The sequence below is a fragment of the Eupeodes corollae genome, chromosome 3 (assembly GCF_945859685.1).
Source record: "Eupeodes corollae chromosome 3, idEupCoro1.1, whole genome shotgun sequence".
Classification (NCBI taxonomy): Eukaryota; Metazoa; Arthropoda; class Insecta; order Diptera; family Syrphidae; genus Eupeodes; species Eupeodes corollae.
This window is the reverse complement of record NC_079149.1, coordinates 23,620,917-23,633,035: the sequence shown is the minus strand read 5'-3', so window position 1 is coordinate 23,633,035 and position 12,119 is coordinate 23,620,917. Positions and strand designations below refer to the sequence as shown.

The 12,119-nt window shown below is 29.8% G+C and overlaps 1 pseudogene; it reads left to right on the top strand.

Annotated features, from left to right (window-relative positions):
• The first annotated feature begins 1,347 nt into the window (after positions 1 to 1,347).
• LOC129952651 (60S ribosomal protein L35a-like) lies at positions 1,348 to 1,861 on the top strand (annotated as a pseudogene).
• The last annotated feature ends 10,258 nt before the right edge of the window (positions 1,862 to 12,119 follow it).

Below are 12,119 nucleotides of genomic sequence, written 5' to 3'. Positions count from 1 at the left end.
TATAACAATAATATGTCAATATGAAATTCTTAAACAAATTTCGTTTGGAATTGTATTTCGATAAATTAAGTAAATTTAACAAATTTAATTTTCTATATGTTCAATAACAGGTTTAATTGAAAAAGCTAGCTATTTTGATGGTGTCATATTTTTATATTTTTCAAATAAAAACTTCAACAAAAGTGTTCACATTTACAGTAAAAATGTTCAAAATTTTTCAGTCATAGTTTTAAAATCTTAAGAACTTTTAGCACGTTATAAAGCAGTAGTAAAGCTGATGGAAAAATTTGAGATATTGGGACAATTAAATGATGTGAAAAGATTCAGTTTCACACGTTAACTTGCAAAATATAAGAACTTATTAACATTTTTCGAATTTAATTTCGAAATCCGATGCCTTAAACACGGTTTAAAAATAAATATTAAATGTATATTTATAAGCATTAAACAACTGATTTCCATAAATATTAAAAACAAAATTAAAAAATATTTATAGTTCCGTAATTTTGTCATTGTGTTAAATCCGGTAGTTGATTGATTATAATATTGGCCTTCTAAATAATAAAAGTTTCCGAGTTTCGAGCGTTGAAAGATAGATGTCCAAAAATAAGAAAACAGTGAAACTTTTGTGTTTTCTTCTCTTATTGATATTTTTTATCTTGAAAGATTTTCGAATAATAAATTATAAAATTAGATGTTCACTTCGAAAAAATTTCCAAAGCTGAACTTTGGTGGAGAGCTTCACTAATACGTGCTGTAAATTCCTTAATTTTAAGATATTTTCAATTTTAAATTATGTATTGTAACGTGATACAAAACTTGTAAGCTTTTGGGAAAATATAGATAAAAATGGAATATTTTTCCAACCAAATACGATATTATCTCCCAAAAAAGAAACTGGGATGCGACCCGCACTGATAACTTCCAACACTTTCTGTCGATTTGTCATGATTAAAAGGTTTGTAGGTTTCGTGTTTTGTTATAAAAGTTGTCAATTGAATTATTCTAATAAATAAAATTAATAACAATATTTTGCATATGATGAAATAGTTTGATTTCAAAATTTATTTTTGTTATTGAGATTTTTAAGTCGTTAACCAATTTTCAACAACTTTTGTAGCATTTATTTAAAGTTTTTATTTTTTATATAAAGATATACAAATTGGATGAATGAAATTAATTTGAAGTCAATCAATATCTTCGATTATTCACGAGATATCGAGAATATTTTATTTTTTCTATGTAAAAACGGACAGTTGGATTTTTATAAAAAAATTACTGAATGTCGAAAAGAATATTTTTGTGAGATAAAATAAGTTTGAAACCAACTATTTTTTTTAATTTTTCTCCATTTGTCAAGTTTCCGGTAACAATGGTTGACGCCGCAGCTATACCCGCAGCAGCCCCTGCCAGGGCACCAAAACCAGCACCAGCAAATGCTGAAAAGGTCGCTGATAAAAATGAAAAACATGTTCGTTTCCTAAAGCGACAGGGACGTCTTTTTGTCAAAGCTGTCTTCACTGGATACAAACGTGGTTTGAGGAATCAACACGAAAACCAGTCAATCCTCAAGATTGAAGAATGCCGTAAGGAACACGGTAAATTCTACGTTGGCAAACGTTGTGTTTATATATACAAAGAACAGACCAAGAAGTGCGTAACACAGCACCCTGAAAGCAAGACCAGGTTGCGCGCTATTTGGGGCAAATTTACCCGACTACACGGTAACACTGGCTCCGTTCGTGCATGCTTCAACAGAAATCTTTTCCTGGTCACGCTATGGGACACCGTATCCGCATTATGTTGTACCTTTCAAGGATTTAAGTTGTTGTAATTTAAACTTAAAAAAAACATTTTATAAATAAATAAAACTTAAATTTTTTCAAAAGCTATTTGGGTACATTTTTAGCAAGTTTTAGTATTAAGTTTTTTTTGTAGGTTTTTAGTTTTATTTAAATTGTCCCTTCGATTTTTCTCAGAATTTTATCGAATCTCGAAAACAATATTTTTTATAAGATATAATAAGTTTGAGGCTCAAGAAATTCGAAATTCAATTTTAACCAACTTTGAGTAATGTTCGTTTAGGTTTTTATTTTTTATAAAAAAAAATTGTCGATTTGATTTTCTCAACATTGACAAATTTTTATTTCGTAAGATTTTCGAGGTGCCAAATTTTTGTTTCAGTTTTTTTTGATTTATAAAAGAAAACTTAAATTGATTTTTTTTCCAAAAATATATTTGCTTGGTACCACGTTGCAATATATTATATAAAATGTAATTCAAGTCTCTTTAGTTTTTTGTTCGTGAGATATTTAGGGGTAACCAAAATGTTCACCTTCTTTTTTTAAACTCCTATGTTAAAAAAAAGCACCCACGCAATTTTTTGAGAACCCTTTCTAAATCTTTCTGCCCTATTATCTTTATAACATAATTGATTTGAAGTCGATATCTTCTCTGGTTCTTGAACTATGGACTACGAAAAAAAAACCTTGTGAACGTGTGGACGTACGAACGTTCGTATACACGCACTCACAAACATCTGTCTAACATTCTTTTATTATTTCGAAAAGTCAAAATTTTCAATTCTACAAATCGGACCCATTACAATAACATCCTCTGGGAAGTTAATAATGTTTTGCAACGAAGGATAACGTTTTTGACATCTGTTAAAATATTGAGAAAAATCGAATCGACAGTTTTTGTTCTATAGAAAATAAAAACCTAAAAAAAACATTACTAAGAGTTTGTAAAAATTGATTTTCGACTCAAGCATTTTTCATCAATTTAAAATTATGACTTCAAACTAGAACACATTACTACAGATTATTTAAATCCATTTAATGAAACCATTATTTACCTGAACCATACGATTCTTTGTTATTTTATTTACTTTAAAGGGTCTTACAGGTAAATTTAAATCTTGTCCCTATTCATGTGACAAAAAAAACAGAAAGTTTTATGACCTTTTTCGGAAAGACCTGCATAGAACTTGTATTCATCAACTAAATGCAGATTTTTTTCCAATACAAATTCAATACAAACATCATACATTCCACAATTGGGTTTTTATAGAAGGGTCTACCACGATATCTAGAAATTAATTATCTAGAAAGTAAAAATCTCGAATACGAAAATCTTGAAAACAAAAATCTAGAATGGAAAAAATCTCGAAAACAAAAATCTAGAAAATAAAATCTCGAAATGCCAAAATCTAGAAAAAAAAATCTCGAATGCAAAAATCCAGAATGTATGTTTTTTTTTATTTTTGAGATTGATATTTCAAAGGCATGTTTGGCACGAAGCTCTCTTATCGAAAATGCGTGCATTTGGTTTTGATGAATCCCTTCTTCGTTGGGTTAGAAATTACCTTTCGGACCGTTCAATTCAAGCAGTCTTGGACGGGTTCAAATCTGATATCCACAAAATAAACGCTGGTGTGCCTCAGGGCTCCGTTTTGTCTCCGACACTTTTCCTTATTTTTATAAATGATCTTTTGTCAGAAACTTCTAACCCACTTAATTGTTTCGCTGATGACAGTACCCTCAGCTTTTCATATTCGTTTCTAGATTCTCATCCTTGTTCTTCGGATGTGGACTACCAACGGCAGCGTATGATGAGCTCATTAAATTCTGATCTTGACAGCATTGTCCAATGGGGAATCAAAAACCGTGTAGAATTTAATGCTTCGAAAACTCAATGCTGTCTACTGTCACAAAAGCGTAACCTTTTCCCTATGCCACTATCCATGAGTGGTACTTGCATCGAGGTCTTAGGTATGTGCATTACAAACCACTTGTTGTGGAGTGATCACATATTTGACATCGCCAAAAATGCTGCTAAGTGTTTAGGTTTTCTCCGAAGGTACAAGAAGTTTTTTACTCCAACTGATCTGGCTATAATCTATAAAGCCTATATTCGTCCGAAATTCGAGTACAATTCCCATATCTGGGCAGGTGCTCCTATAACCTACTTGAGTCTCCTAGACAGAATTCAAAAGAGAGCTCTAAAGATGATAGGTGACCGTTGTCTAACTGAAACTTTTGTATCTCTCGAGCACCGTCGTAAGGTTTCATGCCTGTCATTATTTTATCGCTACTTTCATAAACAATGCTCTAATGAAATAGCCAGTTGCCCCTCAAACAATTCAACCGTAATACCCGTTCCTCTAGAAATGCTCATCAGTTTACCCTTGAGCCTAATTTCGGACGTACTGTAAAGTACAGAGATTCTTTCTTCAGTCGCACCACACGAATGTGGAATGCTTTACCAGACTCAATGTTTCCCACTCATTACAATATGCAGACATTCAAAACCAATGTGCATCGGTATCTCCTTTCTAATCCTATCCTCCCTTCTTAATTGCTCGCACTGTGATTTATCATGATAAGGGTATTCATATCCCCTTGAGTGCGCGTATAATATAAAAAAAAAATGTTTAAAATTCACGATGTGTATTTATGTTTTATTGAGTTTTAACTGTTAAAAATACAAAAAAAAAATCTCGAATTTTTATTTTTTTCGAGATTTTTTTCTAGATAGAGTCTTTTGAGATTTTTGTTAATTTTGGATTTTTGTGGATTCCAGATTTTTGCGTTCTAGATAATTTTTTTTTTTATTTTCGAGATTTTCGGCAACCGAGATTTTTGGCATTCTAGATTTCGTCATGATCCCAATCCAAACAAGTTTGTCACTATCCATGTGAGACGAAGTGCATATGGTTGAAAACTTAATTTTGTACTTTTATTTTTTAAATTTTAATAAGTTTATATTTTACCATAATATTTTCACAAAGTACAATTTCAAAATACCTTTTTTACAGGTACTTATGTATACGCGTTTTATGTTAATTTTTCATTAAAGATAATTTTTTTCCTATCGCAATGAGAGTCAATGAAAATCCCTTAGATTTAGAAGACACAAGCATACAACCTATATAATTGTTAATAAAATTTGAATTTATTTGATAGATATGCAAACTTCAAGGGGTTTTGCATTTTTCTACCCGCCTCCCAAAATTACCAAAAAATACTTTAATTTGAAACAAAAATAGTTTTTGGTATTCAAATACTCCAAAGAACTCAAGTGTTAATACTACAACAAAAATTATTTTGAACAACCGATTCTCTACTTTCTCTATTTTCGAGGAATAGGAATGTAATTATTTTTATTTAAAAAAAAATATGATTTGAATACCAATTCAGTTCAATTTTTTTCGTAAAAATAAAAATTCATTTTTATATCTCACTCCTGAACTCTATAACTTTCAACTACTACAACTAATTCTATATGAAATTTATAAAAACGGAATCCAATCTACTTCTAATTGGAATTTGTGCGTGGAAACATATTGAACGAAATTTTAACTTTTTATGTCAATATTGATTAACTTCGAAAGAATAAAAGAACTAATATGAAAAAGTCAATATAACGCTTCAAATAAATAAAACAAAATAATAATTATTGTTCAATAAAGCGATATAAAAATACTTTTTGTTGGCTTTTCGAAGAATTAACTCGCAATGGTAGCACAGAGTTGAACATTAAACATTATGGAATTGGATTATGAAACCTAAAGATACATAAATGGCTCTATTCTTGATATAAAACAATTTACCAACAATAATAAAAGCTGGTCATATACACAAACACAGATATGTTTACATTGTGTAACTACATATATTTCAATTAGTCTAAGAGCCATTAAGGCATTAGTACAAATATATATCGGATATAAGGACAATCATTGTTAAATATCTTGGACTTCTGGTTTTTGGGCCAAAAAAATGTCGTTTTAACCTTTTTTTGTTATCTTTGTTTCTATTTCTTCTTTTTGCTGATGCCATAGTCGTCTGCTATTAAATTAGATGGACATTAGTTCCAGTAGACTGAAAATAAAAATAATGTCCTCGTAAAAATTGTGTTTAATTCACATTAAACTGTCAACAAGTCCTTTTTCTGTTACTTTAATTTTTGTTCGAATGCTTTTATAAACGCATATTTAAGACAATCTGTTTTTTGGAAAAGTTATAACATAATCGGAAAGGGTGTATCCTCAAATCGCTTAAAGGTGGATGGCATGATACTTGTGATTCAGCAGTAATAGGTATATAAGTCTGTGTGTAGGGCTTCAAAGTTCAATACTTTTGCGACAGGCAATTGTACACAAAATATAAACAAAGCAGTTACGTTTCCAATTTACACAAGCTGAAATAAAAATCTAGCAGGAAATTACACAGGAGTTTCTGTTATAAACAGTTTAAGAAAGATTCTTACTTCAATATTCTATGGAAGTCTTACAAAATACGAGTAGATCGAAGACAGAAACCTTCTAAGCAAGTTTCAAGCCGGTTTTTGGGCGTGTTTTCAACGCACCGTATTTTTACGTTTACAAGTATTGCTAGAAAGTCAATTGAAAAAAGAAAAAATATACCCTTGCTTTGTCGACATTAAAGCAGCATTCGACAGAGATAAATAGACTAGCTCTGATATACAAGCTCTCAACGCTAGGAGTCTCCCAGAAATTCTTGATGATGTACTTTAACTTTCTTATTTTATAAAATGCAGCAGTAAACATCGAAAGGTGTTCCCCAAGGCTGAATTTTAAGTCCATTACTTTTTGCTTTATTTATTGATGATATTTGTAAAGTACTTCCATGGGAGAATACTTGGACCTTTTGCCGAGATACAATTGAAAGTTCTACTTTAAGGTGAAATAAAAAGGGTGAATACCTTGAGCATAATATTATATTTTATTAATGACTGATGATATTGACACAGAATAATTTATTTCTCTTGTCGACCTGTGCTATGGGATAAATCACTAGAACTTTATAAAGATAGGAATGATACAAGAAACGGGTTAGAAGAAGTTTGCATTAAATTGAAGTCTCATTTCAATTAATTACAAAATAAAGACAAAAATGCATTTGGTGAGTATTTATATTATAAAGTATAAATATAAGTAATTTGGGTTTATTTGCTTACTAGTATTATAATTGAGTATTTAAGTAAACAAAAAAAACACAATTTTTCTAATACACTTTTGACATTTGCCATGGGACCTTTCCAACGCCTACAAAATAGTTGCATAATTTCTGTCGAATATTGTTTGCCAATAAACCTCCACGTTATGATTGTTCTGGTTATAAGTCACCCAATACTGTAATTGTTGTAGTATCGTCCAATAATATTTCATCCCTGTTTTTTTTAAAATTATGCAATACAACACAAGCTTTAACAATACCGATAGCAAAATCTGGTTTAACGTTAATTGGTCGGTGAAAAATATGCCACTTATTATTTGAAATTCCAATTAAAAAAATGAAATGAAAATTCATTTTTCGATTGATAGGTTTGACCCTCCAAATGGTCGTAGAAGGTGTTTACGTTGATCAAAAGCTTCATCTCCAACGAAAAAATTAAGCACTTCAGAACTATCAGTTAATGAGTGTCATTTCTGTTAATTTTAATGGTTTGAGTAATTTAAATAAAATGTACGCATTAATTTAATTACTACATACCACTCCTATGCTATGGCGAAAATTAGCATTTTTTTCAAAATCCAATTGTTTCTGAAGGATTTGGTAGAGACTTGAATTAAATTTTATATAATATATTGTAACGTGATACAATATAATTATATTTTTGGAAAAAATCCAATTAACGATTTTTTTATAAATAAAAAAAAACTGGAAAAAATTTGTCGCTTCGAAAATTTTACTGTCAATTCGATTTTTTTTCAAAATTTTATCGAATGTTGAATGTAGTTTGAAGCCAATATTTCAAATATTTGAAAAGATATTTGAGTCGAAATCAATTTTTACCAATTTGTATGTTTATTTTGTTAAGGTTTTTAATTTTTTGTACAAAAACTGTCATTCGATGTTTTTCAAAATTTCATCAGATGTCAAAAAACATTATTCTTCGTTGCACAAAATTATTTTGGAGATGAAATCATATTTGAGTCGTAAAATTTTGGAGGTGACAAATTTTTTTTCAGTTTTTTGATTAATAAAAAACCGTTAAATGGAATTTTTTCAAAAAATATACTTCTTTGAAATCACGTTACTATATATTATATAAAATTTAATTCAAGTTTCTAGCGTTTTTGGTTCGTAAGATATTTAGGGTTAACCAAAATTTTCACCTTTTTTCAAACTGCTATTGTAAAAAAAACCACCAACGCAATTTTCTTGAGAGCCCTTTCTGCCCTGTTATCTGTATAACAAAATTTATTTGAAATCGATATCTCTTCTGGTTCTTGAGCTATGGACGACGAAAAAAACGTCGCGAACGTACGGACGTACGGACGTACAAACGTACGTACACACGCACGCACAGACATCTTTCTAAAAATCTTTTATTTCAACTCTAGGAACCTTGAAACGTCGAGAAATGTCAAAATTTTCAATTTGACAAATCGTACCCATTACAATAACTTCCTAAAAATTAACAAAAGTTGACATAAATAAATTTTCGACTGTAATATCTTTTCAAAAATTAAAAATATTATCTTTAAGCTTTTTTTCTGTTTCACAGAAAATATTGTTTTTGATATTCAGAAGTATTTTCTTTTTAATCCAACAGACCGTTTTTTCATAAAAAAAATAAGATCTTCAAATAATTGTACGCAAATTGTGTTAAAATTGATGTTCGGTTCTTGATATCTCCCAAATTCATTGCATTTATCCAATTTATAAAAAATTAAGAAATGTGACCAAAATTGATAACAATTTGTTTTCGACTAAAAGTCTTTTTAACAACACAAGATTTTCAAACTAAACTATTTATTTATATGAAAAATATTGTTGGTAATTTTAAAATATTAAAGAATAATTCAACTGTTAACTTAACACGAAACCTTTTAAGCGTGGGTCTTATCATAGCCTCTTTTTCATTTTAGTGTTTTGTCGTTGAATACTGTTTTTATAGGTTATGAATCTCGTCAAAGGATGAAATTGAAATTCGAAAGTAATTAAAGAATTTTTTTTCGTCTGCCCGTAATTCTTTCATTAAAGAGGCGAATGTTCCCACTTCATCTCTTCTCTTATTAATTGGGTGCACCCAATAACTACGATGGCGTTGTTTTCGATACTTTTGAATATGTGTTTTTTAATTTGTTTGAAACGTTACAGAGATTTTTCGTCAAAGTATTTGGAATCTGGTATATACATACAAAATCTGAAAGCCAACTATGATTATTTGCAATTGGTGATGAAAAGATGTAAAATAAGTCTTTACAAAAATGGTCAGACTTTTGGAAACAAAAAGCTCTCCATTCAAAAAATGGAATGAAATAGCCCATTTCCATGAAGTTTATCAATCAATTATGGAGTCAAATGTTAATAAATGGCAGGGCATGTTTGCACGGCAAAAATAGATGAGAAGCTTTACAACATCGTCCACTACACTTTTTAATAATAAAACACGGTTTAAAAAAAAAAAACACATTTTAAAATTGAAAGAGGACTAGCGTTCTGTTACTTTTAACATCGAACAAATTGATCTAGAAACTATGAAATTGAAACAAAATGCAAAAGTTTTGTTCTATATTTTATCGTTTTTCGATAATGACACATTTCAAGATTGCATTTTGACATTGTCACTACAAAAATATATGACAATAACAAAATGGCTATGATATATTTGTCATAGTATTTTCTGACAGATTTGTCACTTGTCAGTTTGTTGTAGAATACGGATTTGTCAGACAAGTGTGGCAAATTTTTAGAATTTTCATCTGTCATTTTTTATAAATTAGGGTCTAGAGATTGAATACAAGACTTTAAGTATGACAGGCACTAATAAAAGCTAAGAGCACGGGTTATCGAAGTTTGCGATTTTAAAAAACATAGAAACATTCTGTTGGAAGATTAGAACTGCTTTCAATAAATAGAAGAACATATTAAAAAGTTAGGGACGATGTTAAGCCCGAAATGTTTTTAAAGTGACAAATGTAAAAACTAAGGAAACTAAAATAAATTGACTATTTTTTAGTATTTGTTTATCATTTTTTCAATAAAGGTGGATATCCATTTATTGAACTTAAAAAAATCAAACACAAAAATAGCTAAAGGGGTATGCTCATTTTCGGCCCGGAGTGTACACCAATGAATTTAGTATCAAATTAAAGGTTGTTCTAAGCCGGATATATCTGCAAAAATATTTTGTCGATAACTTATGGGAGATCCAAGATATTTGAGATTGAAGTTCGAAACGTCCAACCATTAAAAATCAGCACTTTTTCGACATAAATGCTAATATCTTTGTATAAGGAAAAGCTAGGAAAATCAAAAAGGTATTTAAATAAAGGTGTCAAGATTGAAAAATTGGTGTTAAGACAGCCCAAGCCAAAAATGAACAAAGTCATCCGACATTGCTTCAATATTGTTAAAGTTAAACAAGCTGTGTTTTTCTTTAACAAAAGTAGCAAAATCCTCAATATGGTCAGACGTGAAGGCTTGGTTGATAGAATTATTTGACAAAATCTCATGCCATAAATCATTTTGTAAATAAAATCTGCATATTCTGCAATTTTTGGGAACATAATAATTAAAATCAATAAATAACTTAATTCTAAGCCATGTTGGAACCATCAGTCTCTCGGAGGAAGAACAGTCAGGTACAAAGCAATGATTTTGTGAGTCTGAAGCCCCTGTGAGATGTGGTAAGGTGATCGAGCATTCGGGTTGCGCTGCATTTACAATCATTGGAGCATGACCAGAAATTCTGTCAACGCGCACCCAACATCTATGGCCAATTCGATCTGAATTATGCACCTTTAAGAAAATGCATAAAAATAAAAGCTATTTTACAAAATAACGAGTCTTCTATTTTTATTAATTTTACCCATTCAATTACGATGTTCCTTATTCCAACTTGTCTCTCATTATTTGATGAAAGCATATGCGATCTAAAACGTAGAATTGACCTTTGGCAATTAACGCATACCTGTCTTCGATTTCCCACACCTGAGCTAGGTTCGATTCTTTGCACTTGGGAACTATTTACGTTACTTGGATTTTCATTAAAAGTTGAATCGTAATCCATTTTTGTGAAAAAACATATTTTAAGAAGAAATCACATCAAAAAACCAAATATCAACTGCATCAAACCAAAAAATATAACGGAAAAAAACTTATTGGCAGATATTTAATAGCCTGAGTGGTTAACTCTTTCCTGTATGTTAAGCTTATACCGCTCACATGCTACTCTTCTAACATTATAGTGTTAGGTATAGGATTTTGTTTGTATTTCGGGAGCATATTTTTGAATTATTATTGGCAAAATGAATAAATTGTTGAAGAAACCCTAAACAATTATATATGAAAATAAAGGTTGTGAACTAATCCACTTATTGATGCCAAAACAAATAATATCATCATTGAATTTTAAAAGGTATTATTGTACAAAAGATTGCCTAAAAAATGCTGTTATTCAAAGGTTTGATTAAAAATAACTCAAAATATATAAATCATAGAAATGTAATTTTAGTTTTGTTTGAAAGATATTTTTGACACCTTTATTTGAATACCTTTTTGATTTTCCTACCTTTTCTATATCCAAAGATATTAGCATTTATGTCAAAAAAGTGCTGATTTTTAATGGTTGGACATTTCGAACTTCAATCTCAAATATTTCGGATCTCCCATGAGTTATCGACAAAATATTTTTGCAGATATATCCGGCTAAGAACAACCTTTAATTTGATACCAAATTCATTGGTGTACACTATGGGCCGGATGTCCCTTATAAAATGAGCAATCCCCTTTTGTAGTTCTTGTATCTCGTTCGAAAATTCATTTTAGATTCCATTGTTGAAATAAAATGTGTTATTGGAAAATAAAATTGTACTTCGATGCAAATAAATTTCTCCAAAATATTCCCAAAACTTAGATTTCGATAAAATCTATAGTCTGTCTAAAATTGGAATTAACGAATTGACTATAATTGTTGTTTTATTGTTTTCAAAGCGATTGTCTAGTTAATTAGTCTTTATAACCTTTTTTTATTGCTCCCATATTAAATTATATTCTCAAAACTAGGTACTTATTTATTTTTTTAATTAAGCCATTTTATGTTATGTTAAAGTTCATCTACATAGTAAAATTGTCAACTTT